The 21,639-nt window shown below is 44.4% G+C and overlaps 1 protein-coding gene across 11 annotated transcripts in view; it reads right to left on the reverse strand.

The window, feature by feature from the left end:
* The window catches only part of ARHGAP24 (Rho GTPase activating protein 24), a 247,525-nt gene that overhangs the window by 62,031 nt on the left and 163,855 nt on the right, over positions 1-21,639 (reverse strand). Inside the window, exon 1 of one of the 11 annotated variants that reach the window (XM_069012948.1) lies at positions 9,263-9,390. The exons of 8 other annotated variants lie outside the window; for them this stretch is intronic. The gene's annotated coding sequence lies outside the window, so the exon portion shown is untranslated. Of the gene's footprint in view, positions 1-519; positions 598-8,966; positions 9,048-9,262; positions 9,391-21,639 lie in introns of those variants that run through there. 2 more of the 11 variants (XM_069012946.1, XM_069012947.1) reach the window with 2 other exon arrangements.

Raw genomic sequence — 21,639 nt, forward strand, 5'->3', positions numbered from 1 at the left:
CAGGAGGACTTGTGGGGCTCTCCTCACCCCAAAGAAAGCAAGCTTTTCCAAGCTGGATGAGTTCTCAGACTGAGGTCCCCTGCCTGTATTACCAACTTTTTGCTGTCAAAGTTAAGGAAATTTCAAACTTTCTGGTACTTTCAAAATATTCAGTACCTGGAACTGGATGACAAGCACCCAGCATTTAGCTTGCTAGCATTGAACTATTTCCTACAGGCTTGACACCCAGTGGAGGAATAGCCAGGTGGGAGGCCCTAGCTCACAATGCCTGGTTGCAGCAGGGCCTCTTTGGGTGTGCTGCATCATCAAGCAACTATGGATGCACAATCTTACAGCAAGCAACAAGTCACTTCAGCTCTGTAAGTTTCCTTTAACCAACTAAATCACTCTCAGATTCCAAATTTAACAGCAATAACAACAGGAGATAAGGCAGTGTCCTTAATACAAAATCACACCCATTTCTTATACTAGGAACAATGAACTAGGAACCTAGTTTCTTATACTAGGAACAACACCTACCAAACTTGTGTCCTGTGAATCAAGAGGCTGAAAGCTTCACCTTGCAGTCTCTTCCCATGCCACAGGTGATAATCTCCCCACTCCAGCCTCCCTCAGTTCAGCTGGCTGACTGCTAATAAAGTGCTTCCCAATATTTACATACCCGACAGAGGGCCTGCCCCTCCTCATTCTGTCACTAATTTTGTCTGGGTTTAAATGAGTGCTACCAGCACCTGCTCTTGTTTTAGTTTATATTGTTTGAAGTCACCCCCTGACCTATCACAGTTCTTCGCTGTATCAGTTGGTAATTCTGTATCAGCTCCCCCAATTATAGTGTGTAGGCAAGAATTCCAAACAATTTTAAACGGTAACTGCTGTTACTATCCTGTGCCAGCACAGTTCAAGGCCACAGGCATCTCTAGTGTCTCCAGTCTTCCCTGATTTAAGGAGGCTTTCTTGGGGGCAAGCAGCTCTGCTCTCATTACAGGGACATGCTTTTATTCCTGATCTGTTGAGCTGAAATAAAAACGAATTGTGTCTAAGCCTTCTTTCTAGTGTCCCTGTAGAAAGAAGGTGATTTGTTTTCTAGAAAAAAATGTGAGCTGCAAACATCAAAGCAATAATAATCTAGAGTTAACTCCTCATCGATTCTCTTTTCACCTAAATCAGCTCATCCAATTTGTTGTTGCGTGACTGCAGTTACTATTATATCTATTTAATGTGTGCTGGGTAAAAGAAAGTGGTACAACCACTGCCAAGGGCTTCAGGAAATGAAGGTTTTGCTTCCTTGTCCCAGCTGCTCCTGGCTTCTTCGCAACTTTCACAGTCAAGAGCCCGTTTTGTACAAAGCCAGTGGTGCTTAGCTCCCAGTGAAGTGTTTCAGAGCACCAGCAGCAAGGACTGTCTTCCCATGGCACTTCTGCACTGCCACTCTGACATTAACAGCAATAACAACAGGAGATAAGGCTTATTCCCTTTTCTCTCAACAACAGAGCAGCTTGTGCTGTCCCCTCTTGCCCCAGCATTCAGGATGTTCAAATGCAGAATAAAACCTCAAAGTCCTTCCAACATTGTCATTAGAGCCATTCTGCTTTCAGGAAAAAAAAAAAACCACCAGGTACTCAAGGGTAAAAAAGAACTTCCACGTGGTGTGGAGCACGGTTGAAGGGACAGACACAACTTTTTCACACAGCTGTGAAAGGACAATAATGTCCTGTTAAGCTTCCTTCCTTGGTGGTCCTTAAAACTAGGCATCACATTTATATTGTTATCAGTACATTTGGTAATTTCTGCTCAAGGTTCTATGTGCTGCCACTTTTCTGATAAAGTAGCCAACAACAACACACTGGAAATCTCTTTCCCCTTTAACTCAGGACAGAGTGAACAACATCCTTTGATCAAAATGGGACTGAAAGTCATCTTAACACTGCACATTGCCTCTTCCCAAACCTCCAGTTACTGGGCCTGGCACCAGCAGCCTTGAAGAAGGGTCTGTCCCCGACAGCCCGCAGAGTCCGGTCCGTGTTTTCACCAGGCACAGAAGGTGACAGCCTGACAAGTGCATTAAAACTTTAAGGTATCCAAAGGCAGCCAGACAGAAACTTTGTGTACAGATCCCCCCAGGGGACTGTTCTTTGATTTAGCTTCCTAAAAATAGCTCTTTAGAGGGGATTGAGGCTTTCAGGGGTTGCTTGTTGCTTTTTCAACCAGTTTTGAAAAGACTCCCTCATCCATAGGCTTTTGTTGCTTTCAGCAACTTACAGGTCAAAAAGCAGAAGATGTACTGACAAAAGAAACCTGACCTACATCTTGCCTCACTCTGCTGGGTTACATCGTTCCTATGCATGCTTATGTAAGAAAGAGAAATGGTGCACACCAAAGAGGGCTCAGGAATCCCAGCCTCTGCTCCTGCCTCTTCACTAGCTTTTCACCCAGCACTGGTGAATTCCTTTAAAATTTTTCTACCGTATTTTCCTCTTTCTGCAAAAAGCAATTAAGAATATTGACTGACCTCACAGGGGAGACACAGTATTTCAGTTAATTAAAGGTTGTAAAGAGTCTTAAGAACACCCAGTGAAAGGCTTTATAGGAATGTGAAGTGCGTCATAAACTCAGAAAATGTACCGGCAGAGACACAAAGGTCATATCTGAAATGAAGTGTGTCAAATAAGCATCCCATTTAAAGAAAAAAAGTTGTAATTTAAATAACTACAACATGGTCTCCCACCACACCTTAAATGAAATTTTACAGGACACTCATGAGAAAGGCAATAATTTCACATGCTACTCAGTGAGCTGGAAGGAATCTAAACAGATAAATAAGGTGATTTGCAATCAGCGATACCTGTCAGAAACCACTAACTATAAAAGTTAGAGTATTATCTGCTTTAAAAAGGCAGAATGAGGGCCCACACAAGCAGAAGCAGAAATGTCTCTCACTACTACTTAATGCTATCTTTAAGTAAAAGCCTCCTTTCAGTTTTGGTGTTAAAAGCAGAAATCAGCTCCTTGCAGTACAGAAGCTGAAAGCTACCAGTGCCTGGGTTCTTACAGGGTTGAAGGATAGGATCTCCTGAGCTGCAAGGGAGCAAACAACAGGCAGACATGGGCAGGAGGTGAATGCAAGGACAGGGGACAGGCTTCTACCACAGCAATCTGCTGGGTTAGCTGTAGATTTTGCCCCCAGGGGATTTCACACTGAAGCAAGATCCCATGCCCCGACTTAAAACTTGCCAGCTGCCAGCCGGACCAGCCAGCATCACAAGTCAAGTCACGGATCAGGGCAAATACTTCAGAGGCACTGATGGAATAATTACACAGCAGTGATTGCACCATTTCACAAGTAGCCACTGCTGCCTCGGGATCCTTTTGCTAAGCGGAAGGATTCAAATGCAGTCGGGACCACAACTTGAGCACCTTGAAGAGAGGGAGGCCTGTCAGGTGAGGATGACCCTCCTAGGAGACCCTGGGCACTGCTCAGCTGTACCCCTGCTGCAAAGCTGGCCCAGAGAATGTTTTTGACAGTTCACTTAGGTGCCCTTAAGGTTACCAGAAGTTTATGCCATTCGTCATCTTCTCTGCCTCAAATCCCCACACCGTTTTTTTTCTTTCCCCTCAGAGTCCTCTCTATACCACGTGTGAACCTCAGGGTGTCAGGTCAGGCTTTGTAAGGTTGGGAAGGAGTACAGGAGGTACTGATGCACTTGCACACCTGCCCTTCCTGTTTTGCCTGATGAACATCACACTGTTCAGGGTTTTCAAAGCCCTTGATACCACTGTTCAGGGTTTTCAAAGCAGATAGATCCCACCAGTTGCCTCTTGGCCTTTTAAGACCAGACAATGACTGCTTAAGGTAAGAAATTCTTTAGTGAAGGATCTCAGCATCTTCCTTCTATTGCTCCACTGCTTCCATTAGCTTCTTCTGCTCTTAGGCAGTGTCCTACCCCTCACCTCTCCCAGCCACAAAGGCACAGGCTCTACCATGTATCAGCATACCCCAAGAAAAAGGCAAAACGAGATCTGTATTTCCCAGTCTATCCTCCCCATCTTTTGGAGGCAGAAAAATGACAAAGACAAGCCCATGCTCATTTGTTCCCCTCAGGATGTCAGTACTTAAATGTGCTGGTTGTGGCTCAAGATTCACTCCTGCCAGTAATGGTCACTGGGTGATCACAGTGTGATCTGGGTAAGGTGTGCACCCGGATTTCTGAAGGAAGAGCATGTGAGGTACAGCTTCCATAGGCTGAAGAAGGGCAGATGATACTGTGATTCAGCACTGAGATTCCTCACCATTACGATGCTGTTTCAGAAAAAAAAAACAAAACAAAGAAAAACCACAACTTCTGAGTTGGCTTAAATCCGGCCAATTGACCTTCTATTGCTCCAGGCCTCCTTCTAATGACTGCAAAACTTCCAACCACAGCATTCTGATTCACTCGTATGTGTCCAAAAATCCTACTTACAGGCTTTTGCCAATGGCAACCAAGATGAAAAAGCTATTTGTGGAACTGAGAAAGACAAGATGATATAGAAGAAGGAAATAAAACAACCAGGGCATAATCTAATTCCACAAGAATGAATTCTACTTTCAAACCTACTCAAATTAAGTTTAAATGAAAAAAATATTTCCTGAGAAGACATTTCTCATTTCAAGCAGCCACAGCTCTCCTGATTCTGAGTGCCTGAATAAATATATGGCACATACCACATTTAATAAGGATAGATTTTTCCACTTTATTTTTGACCATTTATTGCAAGCTCCAATTGCACAGCCATCTCTCCCGTATTTTAAGTCACTCTGGGCTTGTATTTTACACCTTCAACCTATCATTTTATTAGTTTTCATGTTAGTAGCACGCAGCAATAGAGACGTCCAAAGCCACTAACCCTCCTTTTCTTTTATACTGAAACAAAGATCTCAATGGCAGGCCATGGGAGGACATGAACAAATGGTGCCAAAATACACTATCTCTTTCCTCTGGTAACACAACACCATCAATTGGCTCCCTAACTGGCTGAAGTTTAAAATCCACAGACAAGAATGGTGAACTTTTACTGTTAGAGGAAACATTTGGGGGCTTTGTTCACTTAATATTGGAAACCTAGTGCTTCCTCATTACAAATCCAACTCATTTGCAATGGAGATATCCCAGGGGGAGAATAAAGGAAACCAAATGAAGCCTGAAGCAGACTGCAAACAAGGAAGCTGAAACAACTGCTGGATGCTGTTAGCTCTTCCACAGATTTTTAGGAAGCACTCTTAGCACACAGACAGATGAGTATTACCTGTATTTTCCTGCATGAGAATGGTTCAAAGCTGCATCAGGGGACATTCAGACCGGACATGAGGAAGCATTTCTTTACTGAAAGGGTGGTTAACACTAAACACTAGAAGAGGCTTCCCAGACACGTGGTTGATGCTTCAAGACTGATGCATTTGGACAATGCCCTTAATAACATACTTTAACTTTTGGTCAAGTGAAGTGGTCAGGCAGTTGGACTGGATGACCATTTGTAGGTCCTTCCAAATGAAGAATTCTGTTCTATTTCTACTGTGTTCTAGCCCATCCCATCTCTAAACATATGACACTTATTTTTCACAAACATTCTTTGCTGCTTCTAGCTGCCCCACTTTTATTTATGGCTAAGTGTAAAATGTCAGCTCAGGTATTCTCTGACACTTTTCCCATGCAGAGAAACTGGATTTCTTTAGTTTTGTGTACAAAGCTGCCTCTTTACCCTGCTGCCAGATGGGTTGAAAAGTGCACAGGTCCAGGATTTATCTGCATACCTGGAAAAGGGGAAGGTTTCAGAGGCATCACAGAGCAGCTCTTGTGACAACCTGAATGACCCCAACATGTTCCTGGTCATTTTGACAGTCTGACACTTTCATCATTAAATATAAAAAACTGCATTATCCACAAAATCTGTTGCCAAGAGAAGGTTGTAATTGCTCCCCTGGCAGCAGAAATGAATGCTGAGAACTTAAAACTTTTTACATGCATGGTGTTAAGCACACTTCATAACTACGGCTTGGAAGAAGATGGAGCTGCAGTCTATGGATAATGTCCAGGTTAAGTAATCGGCTACAGCTGACATACACAGACAGAAAAGTCAGTAACTTAATTTAATTATTAAAATGAGTTTGGTTTTGTATCAGACTTGGCTTAAGGATGAGCTGGATTCATTAGAAAATGATATTAAATTAATAAGCCACTTCTACCTGAATTAGCTAACAAAGATCGGGGGAAAAAAAACATCAAAAAGCCCCAGAAAGTTGTTTTTAAACAAATGAGATAACTGTGATTTATTGCTCTGCATTTAGAGGACATGACAACTGTTCATGTTTAGCCATAGCTCATAAACCTGTATTTCTCTGAATGGACATATAAATGACAATGTCAGTCTGGACTTTACAGTTTGCATTTCAGCTGCATTGCTTGGATTCATAGCCCACAAGAGATATCAGGTGCAGAGCTTATGTGCAATCCATCGCTTCCCAACTGGGACAATAAAGACAGAAAGATAGCCCACTTCCTTCAAATGAGATTTTGCCCTGTCTCAGAACCTGCACAGACACTAAAGTACAAGTGTAACCCCATTTAGGAAAGAGAAGGCCAGAGGCAGCAGCAGGTCATCCTGCAGAGCAGAGGAAGGGAGCTCTACATGAGCAGCTCAAGAATCAGGGTGCTACAATACACCCTTCAGGGCCACCTTCTCTGACTGATCTCAGAGCATGATGCATGACCAGCAGCACAGCATCCCACCCACTGACCTAATTAAAAGGCTTAAGGGTGTGGGGGAAGAGAGAAGAGGGGTTTTATACCCAAATATTGTGTAAACACATGCTCACTTCTTAAGAGTTCTCAGAAGCATTGCAACTCCCTTCCCCTTACCTCTCATATTTGCATAACCAAAAACCAACTCTGCTGCTGCTACTTTGAGCTGTCCTCAAGCAGGGTAGTGGACAGCATCTGTAGGTAGTTGAGAAAAACTGCAATACCTCTGAGGTGATGGCATTTGTCTTTTGCTTTGAGGGCCATGTGTCTTTCCAACACAGAGGTACCAGAGTACCAAAATTAGATGATGCAGGTACTCACACAGAGTGTCCCCTGTGCCAGGCTGACTCCAGCACGTGCCAGACAGGAACTGCACTGCTTACCTAGAAGGTATCAGGACTGTACGGTGCAAACACAAACTCTACAACATGACAGTGAGTATTTCTAGAAATGGTTTGTGTGGTACCTGCCCACAAAACACTCAGGATATCAGGAGGAGTAGTCAGGAAGACACAACACTGATGAAAACATACCCAGTCAACCTTCCCAGCAGCTGGGCAAAATCTGTGCACTTGATCACCATAAGCAAACACGGAGCTTTCATCTATCCTGACGTGTACAGCACATCCCAGAGAAGTGCCCTAACACTAAAACATTTGTCACTGAAGTTTTAGTAAAATCTCATCCACCTCTACTTTCTGCCAGAAGAAAACCCAATTAATTCATCTTAATTACTCTGAAAGTATAACAAGTTCTAGACCATGCAGACTCAGTTTACTGAATTCAGGCCATGGAATAACTGACTTTTCATTCTATTTGCCTTTGTTTTAGTAACTAGTGCTGAAACTGCCAACTAGTGATGATGACTATTTCTGGAGGATAAAAACCTGGGCTGTCCGGAACCAATGAAAACAAAACAGGGTATTTAAATTTTAATTTTGGAATTATTTCTCTTAGACAAGCACCAAAACATTAACTATTTCATCTCACATGAGCATGATTGATTATTAGCTTATTATTTGATCTCAGTTCATGCAAACATAAGCCAACACATGCTATAGCTACTCTGCTTGCACCATCCGCACCGTTAATGTACAAATGCACATATCTAGCAGGAGCAGACTGACAACCCCATCATGGAAATGCCACTTCACCTGTCTTTTCAAATGTACCTTAAGCACAGCTAGGGCAGAGAACGTGACCACAGCAGCACAGAGCACTTTGGTAATGCACATTTCTAGCACACAGAGAAAGCTGCGACAGTAGCTCAGCATGCTGAAAGCCTAGCAGGATCTCTAAAACACAGAGTTCATGGGAATTCAGCGGTTCCCCTTCCTTGTTTTTTCTACCAAGTAACTCAAGGGAGGCAGCACATCGTGCTATTTTAAGATAATGGTATCATTAAGGGTGAAACACATGTAGTTATTTTAAAACACAGCAATGCAGCTCAACTGCATCAAGGCTCACTCCGAAGCCTTGGGTCTTACTCTGAAGCAAGGAATTCGCGCTGCACAGCCGAGTTGCAACAAAAGGGTGCAAATGCGAGACAGCAAAGCACTGCCCCGCTCCCCACGGCACTTTACACACGCACAACTTTCCCTGCCGAGCCCAGCTGCGGCTCCAGCACCGCGCGAAAGCGGGGCGCTCCCGCGTCCCAGCAGGCCGGGATCCTCCTTCTGACGGCACGCTGGCAGAGGCTGTGACACTGCACCAGCTCCTGAAAGCGGCCGGGAGGCGGGCGGGATGCAGCCGGCGGCTCATCCCGCCGGCGGTGACACGGCAGGGCTGCCGCCCCTCCGGGACAGGGGCGCCGCGGAGCCTCCCCGCGCTCACCTGGCACCGGCGCTGGCCGGCGGCCGAGCCCGAGCAGCCCCGGGAGCCGCGGCCGGGCGCGCCCTGCCCGCCCGCTGGCGCCCGTCCCGCCCGTGACTCCACCGCCCAGGAATGGCGACCACCGCGCCCAGGAGCGGTCCCTGAGCCCCCCGGGACCGGCCGCCCGCGCCGGGGACCGACCTGCGGGGAGCGCCGCGGCCGAGGCGGGGTCCGGCGGGCCGGGCGTCAGCGGCGGCGGGGCCGGGGGCCGCACGCACTCGGACACGCTCCGCTCCAGCCCCTCCGGCCGCTCGGAGCGACCCCCGGCCGGCCGCGTCCTCTGCCTACTGCAGCTCCTACTTGTTCCCGGCTACTCACCCAGGCACTGCCACGGCGGGGCTTCCACCAGAGCACAACGCCTTCCGCTCGGGAAACTTATCTCTCTCCCGCTACTACCATTTGCTAACTTGCCTAAAGATCCTGCAAAATCCCAGAAAAGGCTAGGAAACGAGAAGAGACGACTTAAAAGCTGACGGTCAGGACAGGAATTTATGGAATGAAATCTTTAAGGGCAGGAGCAGATAGAGCCAGCCAGCTAACGCTTTCATGCCCTGACTCTGGCCAGCAGCTTCATTTCGTGGGCAGACCAAGGCTTAGGAGATGATTTAAAATACCTGCTCCTGGCGTGTTCCCCTGTGCATCAGCCGGAGTCCCCAGCGTAGCCAGCACGCTGCCGTGCCTCGTCCTTCTGCCTTTTCCAGCAGACCCCTCACGATCACGGTGTCACGGCTCCCCAGGCCTTACAATCAAGCAGTTTGTTGTAAGGGAACTAAAAATAGCACTGAATTTTTTCACTGGAGCACTTGCTTGAGTGAAGATAGTGCCAGTCAGCCCATGCATTAGTGAGCCGTACAGACCTTTAATACAGCCCAGATCCCTGGAAATACGGCCATTGACATTTTTCAAAAGATGTTTTTTCCTCTCTTTTCTTTTTTTTTTTTGAAAATAAATCTTTCTGACCACTAAAAGACGAACTGAGTGGGGTTGTTTTAAGAATATCCTCGGGAAAGAGTGAGTCACTTAAGCTGCTTTTATGATAAAAGATCCCTGGAGGAACTCTATCTCCTTAGTCTCTGAGCTGTTCAGAGATCCATATGTCCCCCTGCAAATCAAAGTTTAGAAAAACTATTGGGTTTTATCAGCTTTGTGTTGCTTGTTTTTAACAGTATGAGCACCTGCTTCCACTGTGGAGTCAGGACTAGCACGGGAAACAAAGCAGGATTTTATCCTGGCTAACACCTCAAGAGGATTGCTAACAGAAGCGTATGTCTCGCAGGGCAGTGAAAAAGGTCTGAAAAAAAGTGTACAAAATGGCCTGTAAGGGAAGTTTATGGCACAGGATGACAAGTCCAGAAAAAAATTGTCAGGAGGAATTATTTTTTGCAAAGCTTTTCATTGCTGTGTCCTGAAAACATGAAATCACTAAAGACCAAAGTTGCAGGAGATGTCATTCAAGACAAAGATGCTAGAGCTGCTGCCAATATCTGCACTGGGATGGCAGATGCAGATCTGAATGTAAAACTTCCAGTCAGTGGATGACAGACTCACACACATTCACACTGTGGCACACAAAGAAATGGGAAGGTGCAGGTGATAGATGGCAGCAGCCACTTGTGGCATTCTAAAAGGCTGGTAAAGCCACAGTGATTCTCCTGCTAGTTGCTCCCAGCTGTGAAGCGTGCCTGACAACAAGCCAGGATGTCTGAACCACAGAAAGTTAAGTCTCATTAAGATACATAAATTTCAAAGGAAGATTTTAGGATAGAAGTAAACACTAAAAAATTGGAGACTTACTGGGAATGTCAGAGGAGAGACGCTGGGTTTTGTTTCACTGACTTTCATAGGAAGAAGCTGAAACGACTGTTAATGTAAAATTGTCTCCCACACTTGTTTCCCCTTGTAAGTCTTCGAGCATTCCTTCGATTTTACTTGTTCTGCAGTCGAATTGCAGTATTTTTGCCCTTGTGAAAGGGCTGGCAAATTCCTTCTACTCCTTTCTATTGCTGACCAAACATGCTGGAAGGCATCATGTAACATCTACGTAGCAGCAGAGGTAGCCACAAGCATAACAGCATCTTCATTCCTGCTCCACTCCCCAGCTATTATTTATAGAGAGAAAGAGCATTAACGGAGCACAACGTTCTCACTAATTTAGTCTCACTTCACCATCTGTTACTTCCCATGAGTTGATCCTAATGAGAAACTACTTCAAAACACATTTGAGGACCAGCTGCACCCAGTGAAGTCACCACAGGAGAGAAATAGGGCCCTCCTAATACATCATATTCCAATGCTACAAAGCATCTCCTTCCCTACCAAAATCCATGGGAACACTGCTGTTAATATGAACACAGCCCTAGGTCACAGCCTCTTGCAGTCATGTTGAGCAAGTATCACACTCAATATTGTTTTTCTGAATAATTCACAATTCTACCCAGTTAGAAGGGCAATGAGAGAGCTACAAGACATCATCCATCCCCCAGGTCTGAGCAGCCTGCTTTCTGCAGCTGCTTCTCCTCCAGTGAGTTCATCGAATGATCACAGAAACTGGAATCTCCCCAGGAGTGACCATTACTGCCTCACCTTTTCCATGCAATTCCTTGTAAAAAGGGAGTCTCCATCTTTGTAGCTACCCTTTAAATACTGGAAACATGGTGATGCAAGGCCTCCCCTAAGCCTCCTTTTCTCAGTGCTGAACAAACCCAGCTCTCTCAGCCTTTCCTCATATGGCAGCCTTCCCAGTCCTTTGATCATCTTTGTGGCCCTTCTCTGGACTCCCTCCAGCTTGTCTACATATTTTTGTATTGCGGGGACCAAAACTGCACGCAGTATTCCAGGTGTGGCCTGGAATGAGCAGTGGCCTGGACAAGCAGTAAGTACAACAGGATTATGATTCTTTATCTCTGCTGGTGGTGCCCTTGTTGGTGCATCCCACCATCCTGTTGGATCTCTACCACAGCAGCACTGTTTGCTCATATTGAGCTTGTTGTCCACCAGGATACCTAGGGCCCTTTCCACAGAACTGCTTCCAGCCAGGCAGATCGCATACAGCCCGTGCTTCACCCCCAGATTATGTTTTTTCTGAGGTGTCCGAGGTGCAGGACCTTACACTTGTCCTTGTTGAGCTTCATAAGGTTCAAGTAGTCCACTCTTCCAGCCTATCCAGGTCTTCCTGCAGGGTGGGTCTCCCTTCTGAAGTGTCCCCTTCCCCAGTCAGTTTGGAATCACTGGCAAACCTCATCAGGGTGCCCTTGGTCCCATCACCCAGATCACCTGTGAGGATATTAAACAATGTTGGGCCCAATATCGATCCCTGGGGGACCCTGCTTGTGACAGGTCACCAGCCTGAAGAGGAGCTGTTTGCTGGCACCCCCTGGGTGCTCCCTGCCAGCCAGTTCCTCACCGCTGCACAGACCATGTGTCTGTCCATAATGTGTCCTTTTCCCGAGGAGGAGGCTTGTGGGAAACCATATGGAAATCCCTGGAGAATCCAGGTAAACACTGTGCACCGTCCGCCCCACTTGAACCAAGCACTTCCTTTGCCACAGAAGGTGATCAGCTCTGTCAAGCACGATTTGCCCTTGGTGAATCCATGATGGCTTTTCCCAATCCCCTGTTTCATTTATCTTGTGGTAGCTCCCAGGTGGATTCCTTTGGTAACTTTCCCAGAAGCTGAAGTATTACCAATAGGCCGGAATCTCCTGGATCCTCCTTTGAGCCCTTCTTGTAGATGCAGGTGACTTTAGCCTTCTTGTAGCCTTCTCTGATGTCCCCTGATCTCCATGACTTCTCAAAGATTATGGAGAGCAGACTCACAGTGAAACCATCCAGCTCTCTCAACACCCTCAAATGGGTATTGTCAAGGCCCATTGATCTGTGTGGTCAAGCTCCTGAAGCAGTTCACAGACCAGCTCTTCCTCCCCTGACAGTGGTGGGTTTGTGTTTGCACCAACCTGGATTGTTGTTCCCAAAGCCTGGGACCCGGCAGTGCTGGTGAGATGGAGGTGAAGAAAGTGTTGAGAACCTTTCAGTGTTGTTGGTTAGTAATTCACCTCTCCTGTTTAACAGCGAGCCAGTGATGTAAGTATTCAACAGTCAGCCACTCTCCAAAGAGTCAGATGTTGGCTGACACCATGCATGGAAAGACGAGTGGAAATACTGGACCACAGCTGCCAAGATTCAGAGTTCACCACTGAACTCGCAACAAGATTGCTACTGCCAAGGCCCTGCAGACAGCTGAACCACATCACAGCAAGTATGGACCATTTTTCATTTCAATTGCTGATGTTAGACCTCTCTGTCCTCTTGAGAAAATTCCTTCTGAACATCCACCTAAATCAGAGTATGCTGGTCCCATATAGTGGTGGGAGAGACTACAAGATGAATTTGGTTGGAAGCCAGCCTGTAAGACTACTGCGTATTTTGGTCAAAAGCACATGAGGAAGAACAACAGCCACAGCCTGGGCCCAAGGATACCCTGGAAAACTGATGGGTTTTTAACTGCTTGAGACAAAATTCCAAAGCTTTGTGCTGTACGATTCCTTATTACAAATCAGGTTTAGCCTTAATCCTCTCTGTTACTGTACCTAAGTGAATCAGCTGGGCTTGGGAATGCACTGAAGAAACCCAAGGAAAAGCTGTGCCACAAGCCTGCTGAGTCCCTGGGTCCACTTGCTCTGCCCAAGGCTCAAAGGAGCAGACTGAATGCGAGTAATCACTGCTTAGGTAAGCCACTGCTCCCAGTAAAAACTGTGCTAGAAATAGCCTCCTACCTTTCCTGCAGTTCATAAAAAAGGCAAGAAATCTCCTTCTGTTGCCTTTGTTGCCTTACACTTCTGTTCTCCATGGCACCAGGGAATATTTAGAGCAGTATTTTGTAAACAGCACGTGTTCCAGTGGCTGGCGCAGCACTGGCCACAGCACTGTGGGGCTGCGTTCCTCAAATTTTTGGACATTGGTGGACACCAGGGCCACCTGGGCAGGGAGCAGCTGTGTGTGTAGGTGGGCAGGGAACAATGGGAGGGACAGCAAGATGGGAAACACAGCAACTTTGCTGCCTGCAAAAATCATGGTTCTGACTGCAGCTCCCTGCATCCATACTGTTCAACAAGTTTTCCTTTGGTGCCAGCTGGCTGAGGTAAAAGAAACTGTTTTGCCAGACATTTTGCTTTCTTCTCTAGTACTATCACCAGCAATAACTTAAATGTCTTAACTGATGAAACCAACTGCTTAGTGATTTCTGCTCTACCTCTAAGGTTTGGGATCCACCGCTTAAAATGCTTGCTTCACATCCCACTGAAAAGATTCTTCTTTATTGCTGGAGAGACTGTAACTTTGCACACTGGGATAATTTTTAATACTTCATGTGACATCAGAACAAAATCCTTTTCTTCACAGTGTGTGCTTAAATGGGATTTGAGCCTCCTCTTCACTTTTAGTACTTTATGGCAGGAATGTTTTCAGAGGTGCCAGCTGGGCTACACCCATGTAAAATGGGTATAACACCCAGAAATGTGAATTAAGGATCATATGCTAACGTAAATTTAGCTGTAGAGCACACTCCTTGTGTTTTATGACATATGTTTAACAATATGACCACAAATGTACTAAAGAAGGAGGTATAGAGGAAGACAGCTATGCAGTGTAGATACTCGCAGAACAGTACAAGGGGAATCTTTAAAGTACCCATAAATCCCCAACTGCTTGGGGAATTCAGTGTGACAAGAACGTTTCGGGTTCTTTGTTAAAAGATCCTAGAAAATGTGAGGATGGCTAGATTAGGATCTGCTCTCCACTTTATCAGCAAGTCTCTTACTGTCAAAAAAAAAAATCTCTGCTGAAAGCAAAGCTGTCAGCTTGTCCCTCAGCATTACTAAAGGCAGCATTACAGTGATAGGCATTACTAGACATTCCTAGGAGAAGCTGAACTGTTCTTTCAGTTACTCTGCTGGATAAAATTGCTGTACACATTTCATGGACAGGTGAAAAGTCAGTCACACGCACAACCATAACAGCAAAGAGGACGTTACAATCACAGAAATTATTTCCTCTGTGATACAGATGCACCATCTGGTTTTGCATATTCCAGCACAAGAATAAATCTTCCAGAGTGCTTTCCTTCCAACTTCACTGCAGTCCAAATCCAGTTCAGCTGATATGTAAGAAATGAGTCCTTCTCCATATGTTTGTGCGTGTGGGCTTTGAATTGGTTATATTCGTGCAGCCCACAGGGATGCCCAGATAACTCTGAATATCATGCTGAGATCTTCTCATGGAAGCTTCTGTCAGCTGTACCATGCAAAGGGCTCTCAGCTGCACACTATTTAACTTGCCCAATTACATTTTTGGCTGCTGTTCTGCCTTGCAGCTTAGAGAAACCCTCTCCAAGAGCTAGGTCACAGGAGGAAATTGCCAAAATATGCAATTTTTCAAAGAACTTACTCCTAAGGGGAATGGGAGATATGAGAAACATTACAGCAGGTCTGGAAAAAACCTCAGGAAAAAAAGTATTGTGAAATTGTAATCCATAAGGACAACATCTTTTCTATCTTCTCCTTATATCTAGTTGTTACATTCGAAATGAACAGGTTCATAAACACAGATGCATCCACAAATTGCCCTTCAGATATTAACTCCCTTTCAGTTTTGATGCTGGGAAAGTATGGTGTTTGTGTGATGCATCTGTCTACTTGACATAAGCAAACACCAGCTGTTATTTCCTTGGTTTACGAAAAGAAGGAGTAAATAAAAATTTATTAATTAAACACGGAATTCAGAAAGCTCAGATGTGGATTCAAAACTTATTACACAATCATGTCAACTTTGAGTCAAGGAGAGCACATGGGACCTGTGTCTCCCTCTTGATCACAGTGAAATGCTGGTGACAGCAATGCCTTGGTTTCAAATCCAGAGAGGAAGTCAGAATATAAGCAGAGGTTCTGAAGATGAACATGGTTTTGAGATTTGACCATGGAAAACAACTCTCTAGGTGAGCCAGAAAAGCACATTATTTGCTCTTATATGGCAAACAAAACATCTCAAACTCTTTGTCTTTGAGAAACAGACAGCACGTCCTCTGGATTTGTTTCCCAGCAATTTTTCCACCAGCTCAGTGACACATGCACCAGGGTGGTACAGTTCATCTGCAATACCACAGTTACGAATCCAGTTCTTTAAAATTGTTCCCTCCTGGGTCATCAGTTCAAACACAACCCTAGTCTGAGATGATTGAAACTTGCCATAGCCTGACACCTGTAAATCAGCTCCAATGAAATGAGACTCTGGCTTCACTCCCATTGCTGCTGGAGAAGCATCATGATAAAAATTACTGTAATCAGTAGCACCTCTGATATCCAGCTCAATAAAAGAGGCTTTGTCTTTAGAGATCATCTGTGGGACCTTCAAAGATCCTACAAAAAACTGACTTATGGCTGATTTATAAAATAGTGATAATACACAAATCACACATATGGACTCCAGCAGTTTTCCTAAATTACAGCATCAATGCCATGAGAGACCTGTCTCACCCTGTGTAACCTGGGCTCTTCAGGAGATCACTGTTCCTTTCCCATTAGGGCACAGCGTATTACAAGCTTATGTTTATTCCAAAGGTTCTGGGAGACGATAGCAAGGACAGGGCAAGAATTAGCTGCGCACCACCATTTCACAGACAGAGAGGCACATCAGCTACAATTTGGCAGCTAGGATCAGTATATTATTCCAAAATCACAAACTCAACAGCAAGCTGAAAGGTAAGGATAAGTTTCTGTGCTTTGCATTGCTCTAACTTTGAGAAAGGGTCAAGGGAAAGCACAGGAAGAAGGCAGAAATCTTGCTTCTGTCCACAGAGGCTTTTGTGCAGTTCATAAGCTGAGATAAAAGAAGAGTAGTGAACACTCATTTTCCATATCCCACTTAGGTAAGTCCTAAAATAATAAATGTCTATTAGGTATAACTGTTGTCTTCCTGGGACCAAGACAATAGTTTTTCCTATGGCTAATGCTAATACAATTTATATGAGAAAGCAGTTACATAAACAGATTATTCCTCTAGGCTGCAGTAACCAAGTATCTTTATCCCTTTTCACAAATAGCAAAATTAATGTATAGAATCACAGAATGGTTTGGAAGGGACCTTAAAGATCACCTCGGTCTAATTCCCCTGTCATGGGCAGAGACACCTTCCACTAGACCAGGTAGCTCAGAGTGGTGTCCTTCCTCTGGACTTGTTCCTGTGCTGGGGACCAAAGGGCTGAGTATATAATGGGGCTACAGTGAAATATCTAAAACAGACCTGAGAGAGGCAGCTCCAGGAACAGAAATGTAGTGTATTTGTTCCCTATTTGTTGCCACTACTCACTCCATCACTAACAAGGCCAAAAATAAATTACATATTTGCTTTGCCCAGGGTAAAGGTGTCTTCAGTAGATGCCCCCCAATCTGAAGTGATAGCAGGCTAGAGCCAGAAGCTTATGTCCAATTTGGCTTGCTCAGCTACAGTATGGAGTGGGCATCCCTGAGGAATCCTGGAATCTACCACTCCAAAGAGCCTCCTATCTGATCAGCTCATTTTTGCTGGCTTTTGGAGCTGAGCTGTCACACTCACTGCACAACTTCTGGCACCTACTAAAAAACCCTTAATTTCTCGGTCAGTCCAAGCTAGGGAAGAAACAAGCCATTAGTATCTTCCAAAGGGCAGTATCAAAATGTGCTGAGAGCAGAGCCCTGTCAGAAAATATCTAGGCTCACTGCCAGCATTTCATGATGGATCTGTTTTAGACCCAAACAGAAGCTTGGGGATAGATTCACTGCTCCAATGATATTTATGAGCCTTTTACTTTGACAGGGCTCATTAGAGCCTTCCCCCTGCCATGCTCCCCTGACCTGTGCAGCAGGTTCACTGCAACCATGCCTGTGATGCCTGTGGACAGGAACACAAGATGCAGTTTTGCCCCCTCCTCTGGGAAACAAGAACATGACTTTTTAGACTGTAATCACCACCCTTAAACCAATCCAGTAGGGTTCCATGGTCTTACACTGTTTAGATGCCCTTTTCCTGTACTTCCTTCAATCCCACAGTTTTCAAAGGAGAGAAAACACAATTAGTCTTCCCTTTACAAATACATAATCCTTAGGGAACACTAAGAAATTCAACACCCTGAAGCATGCTACATCCTAAATGCATCTATATTGATTACAAGCATGTTGGGAACTTTGAGGAACTAAGTCAAATCAACCCCAGCTCTGTAAAGCAGGACCATTCTCCCCAAGTGAGACACATGCATACAGACAATCCACAAGTACAAGCACCCACAGAGCCTTGGCTAGGGAATTCTGTATGCATCTATACACTACATACTACCACACCAGGAGTCACACCTGTTCAGTAACATTTGGAAGCAGCCAGCACTATTTACTGAAGGACAAATAATCAGAATGTTTCCAACCAGTGCAGTTGTACAGTGGCAATCTTCAGACACAGTGTCACGCACAGGATATGTGATTTCCTGCAAAACTCCTTTAAATAACTTCAAGTGGAGTAAGAGGACTTCAAAAACATACGGGAATTTCTCATTAATACCACAAATGCAGCATGTTCCAAACTTCAGATGTGCATTCACTATCAGATGCATAAATATCCCGTATTTTGTGTATTCTTCTCCCTGTTCCTTGGCTTTATACCTACATCTGGTAGCACGACTCCTTCATTTGATGCTCATATTGATTTCTCTTTAAAGCCTATCCAGACAAAATGTGTCCACAGGCATGGTATTACAGCCAGACTAACAGCACTTACAAAGCCCCAGTGTCCTTCCCCATACTAAATGAGCTACAATCTGACATCACCAGGATTTACAAGCACACCTGTCGTAGCTGACATCCTTCCTTCAAATAGTGATTACACAAGAAGGCAGATGAAGAACAGTCCAAGTCATGGGCATTTGTCAGGAAGCTTATTGCCTCTTGGATAAAAGGTAGCCTAACTGGTCAAAGAAAACCTTGCTTCTCATTTTCCAAAGAAACCAGATACATAAAAACTAAAGTACAAGTTATTCATTTTACCAAGTGTCATTATCAGGGAAGACAGAGAGTCTGAAGCTGTTTTTCTGCACTCTGCCTAGCAGACTACTAGATTTTATCCATAGCCTCCCATGCAGTTGTTCAGACATTTTCAGACATTTAAACCTCTTCAAGTCCTAACAAATCCTTTCCTTTAGGTTCCTGAAACACTGGAGACACCATCCTGCAGCTGAAAAGACAGAAAGCAGGCAGCATTTAGCAACAGTACTTCAGCATTGGCTCGTATGTTGCAGCAGAAAGATTATCTCACTCAGAGATGAAAGTACTGGCAGACAGGTAAGCATTTACTTGAACTCAAAGAGGTTCATCTGTTCACCAGATATTCAGTTTTGTATAAAGGAAAGCCCAACTGAAGTAACACACCAGCCACACTCCACCTGCTACTTCAGCAGAAACCGACTGCTGCATGAAAAACTTGGATGAGCACATTTCAAAAGCTTAAAGAAAATTGATTCTGGATTAAAATGATCAACTGATTTCCCTCTTGGCCTTCCTGGGAATTGAACCTGTCTACACAATTAAGCTGTATAAAGATTTTCCCTGAAGCTATAAAAGCCTTTTATTTATAACCGCATCTCATCATATTAAACACCCTGCTCCAATCTATTACAAGTTGAAGGGATGACAAATACTACAGTGTAAGCTGAATACACTCAGCACATTAGGCATCTAAAGCACTGCAAAATTTTACTTATCAATTTCCACCTTAATTAAGAGCAATCTTCTCTTGAACTGACTACTTTGTACAAACCCAGCGACACATTGCCAGCAGGGAATGAATATATGAACAGTGTGAGGGTTTTAAGGCACACCTTAAAAGATTTTTTAATCTGCAGCCTGTCCTATCTATTGACTGAAGTTTAGTTATGATAAATAAATAATTTTTATGCTCCTTGTATTACCTGAAATCTACAGTAGCAGCTGTAGCCAGGACTAGGTAGCGAAGTGTTAGTAAAACCAGACCTAATTGCAAAACCAAAATTGTAAAAGAAAAATTATGCAGCTCAGAAGTGAGATGCTGCAATACACATCTTGCTACACATACTTAGAGCCTGACACCTTGCCTTAGGAACCCCAGAGCTCTAGGGTCAGTGTATCTTCTCAAAAATAACCGGGGCAGTGCTGAAATATACCCTAAATCTAAGAAGCTGTGGAGAGAATTGCAAATATAACCCACCCAGATGGCACGATGCTATCAAAGTTTAACATGTCAGTCTGCTCATTTAATTAAAGCCCTTTCATCTCCATGGTTAGTGGCAGGTCTGTACTGCAGAAATGGCACCAGAACAGATGTTAGCAAATTTGTCAAAGCTGCAGGATGATTGCTCTGGCTTTAGTGTCTTTTGAAGGACTACTCTATTTACATTCCTACAGATCTCTCATGTCAAATCGGGTAAATATTACCTCTCCTTTGGCTGCTCTACAGGAAGGCATAAGCCAAGTTTCTTGGTGAAAATCATTTGCTTTGAGAAAACACCATATGATTATAGGCAGCCTTTTTTAAGATTTCAGGGGAAAAACCTTTAATGATGGAAAACATGCCTTAATTTTAAATAGGCCTTTCTCCATATTTTCTTTTGTCTTACGTGTTCAGGATTCCCTTGAAAAACTGCAGTCGTGAATTAAGACAGGAAAAAGGTACTTGGAAAATGATTTGGCCACTCAAGGGCAGTCCTGCACCATAATCCACATTTTGGTGGCATCAAGAACGTCCAGGGCAAAGTTAAACCTGCAGGTGCACAGAAGAGTCTCACTGTGCATCCTGGCATCCAACCAGAGGCACAACCCATGTGTGATCAACCTGTACTGTGCAGAGCACATCTGGACAAGGGAGGGCAGAGGAGCCAGCAAGCCTTTGCCCCAGGCACTGAACCACATTAATGAAACACTTTGAAATGCCTGCATTACAAAAAGCAATCCGGTTACCAGTGAAGGCAAAGTAATTGCCTGCAATGTCAAAGGGACGACACAGCTGTTTAAAGCAAACGTGACCTTACACTCTGTTTATGGAGCAGGTCATCTGAATTATGTAAGAAAATAGCCCATTTTGATGGGGTAATAGTTTCTTTTCCAGTTAGTGAAGTTACACTTCCAAAGGCTAAAATATGCAATGTATCACAGGGAACAGTTTGATGGCAAAATACTGCTCAAAGAGCCAGAGGCACACAGGAATGCTGCAGGGTCAGCCACAAAATGGGGAAGGGCAAAGGGCTTTCAAAAGAAAGAGCCAGCACTGCCAAAGGAGGCACCATGCACAAGTACAATCCCCTTACCAGAGACGTGCCTTCTGAACAAAAACCACTTCAGACTGAGGAAGCAAGTTTTCTCATTTTTGTGCTTCAGTGCAAAAGCCCTCTGAATCACAGATGCTCCAAGATAATGAGAACAACTATAGTTTATGAAAGCAATATTAATAGACATATTCCCTGTCTTCCATGAGAATTGCTCAGAGAGCTTTTCAAGCTCAGTTACCATCACTTCAGTTTATCAATATGCAAATTAGAGCAATTAGTCAGTAAGTGGCTCACTTGATCAAGTGCATATTAAAAGAAAATGAGAGATTGAAAAACAACCTGGGTCCATGCTAAGGTGATTCACAAGCTGTAAATATAAAGTTATGCTTTATAGCACTAGGGAGGGTGCAAAAAGAAGAGGATCAAAACCTCAAAAGGAACTTCAGCATCCTTCAGCATAACTGATCCTGCCAAACTCATTTATAAAATTACTGTGCAACTTCTCTTTTTCCTTTTACATCCTCCCTGGACCATACTTAGCTGGAAACCAGCAAATGCCAAATCATTCGACATTATTTAAGCCTGACTTACACAGAACAACCAAATAAGCAGGTTCCTTTTGAAGGTTCTCCCAGACTAGGGTTTCAAGACATTGCTTGTCATCAGAGCTGCCTTGGC

This window comes from Aphelocoma coerulescens, chromosome 4 (genome assembly GCF_041296385.1).
Source record: "Aphelocoma coerulescens isolate FSJ_1873_10779 chromosome 4, UR_Acoe_1.0, whole genome shotgun sequence".
Classification (NCBI taxonomy): domain Eukaryota; kingdom Metazoa; phylum Chordata; class Aves; order Passeriformes; family Corvidae; genus Aphelocoma; species Aphelocoma coerulescens.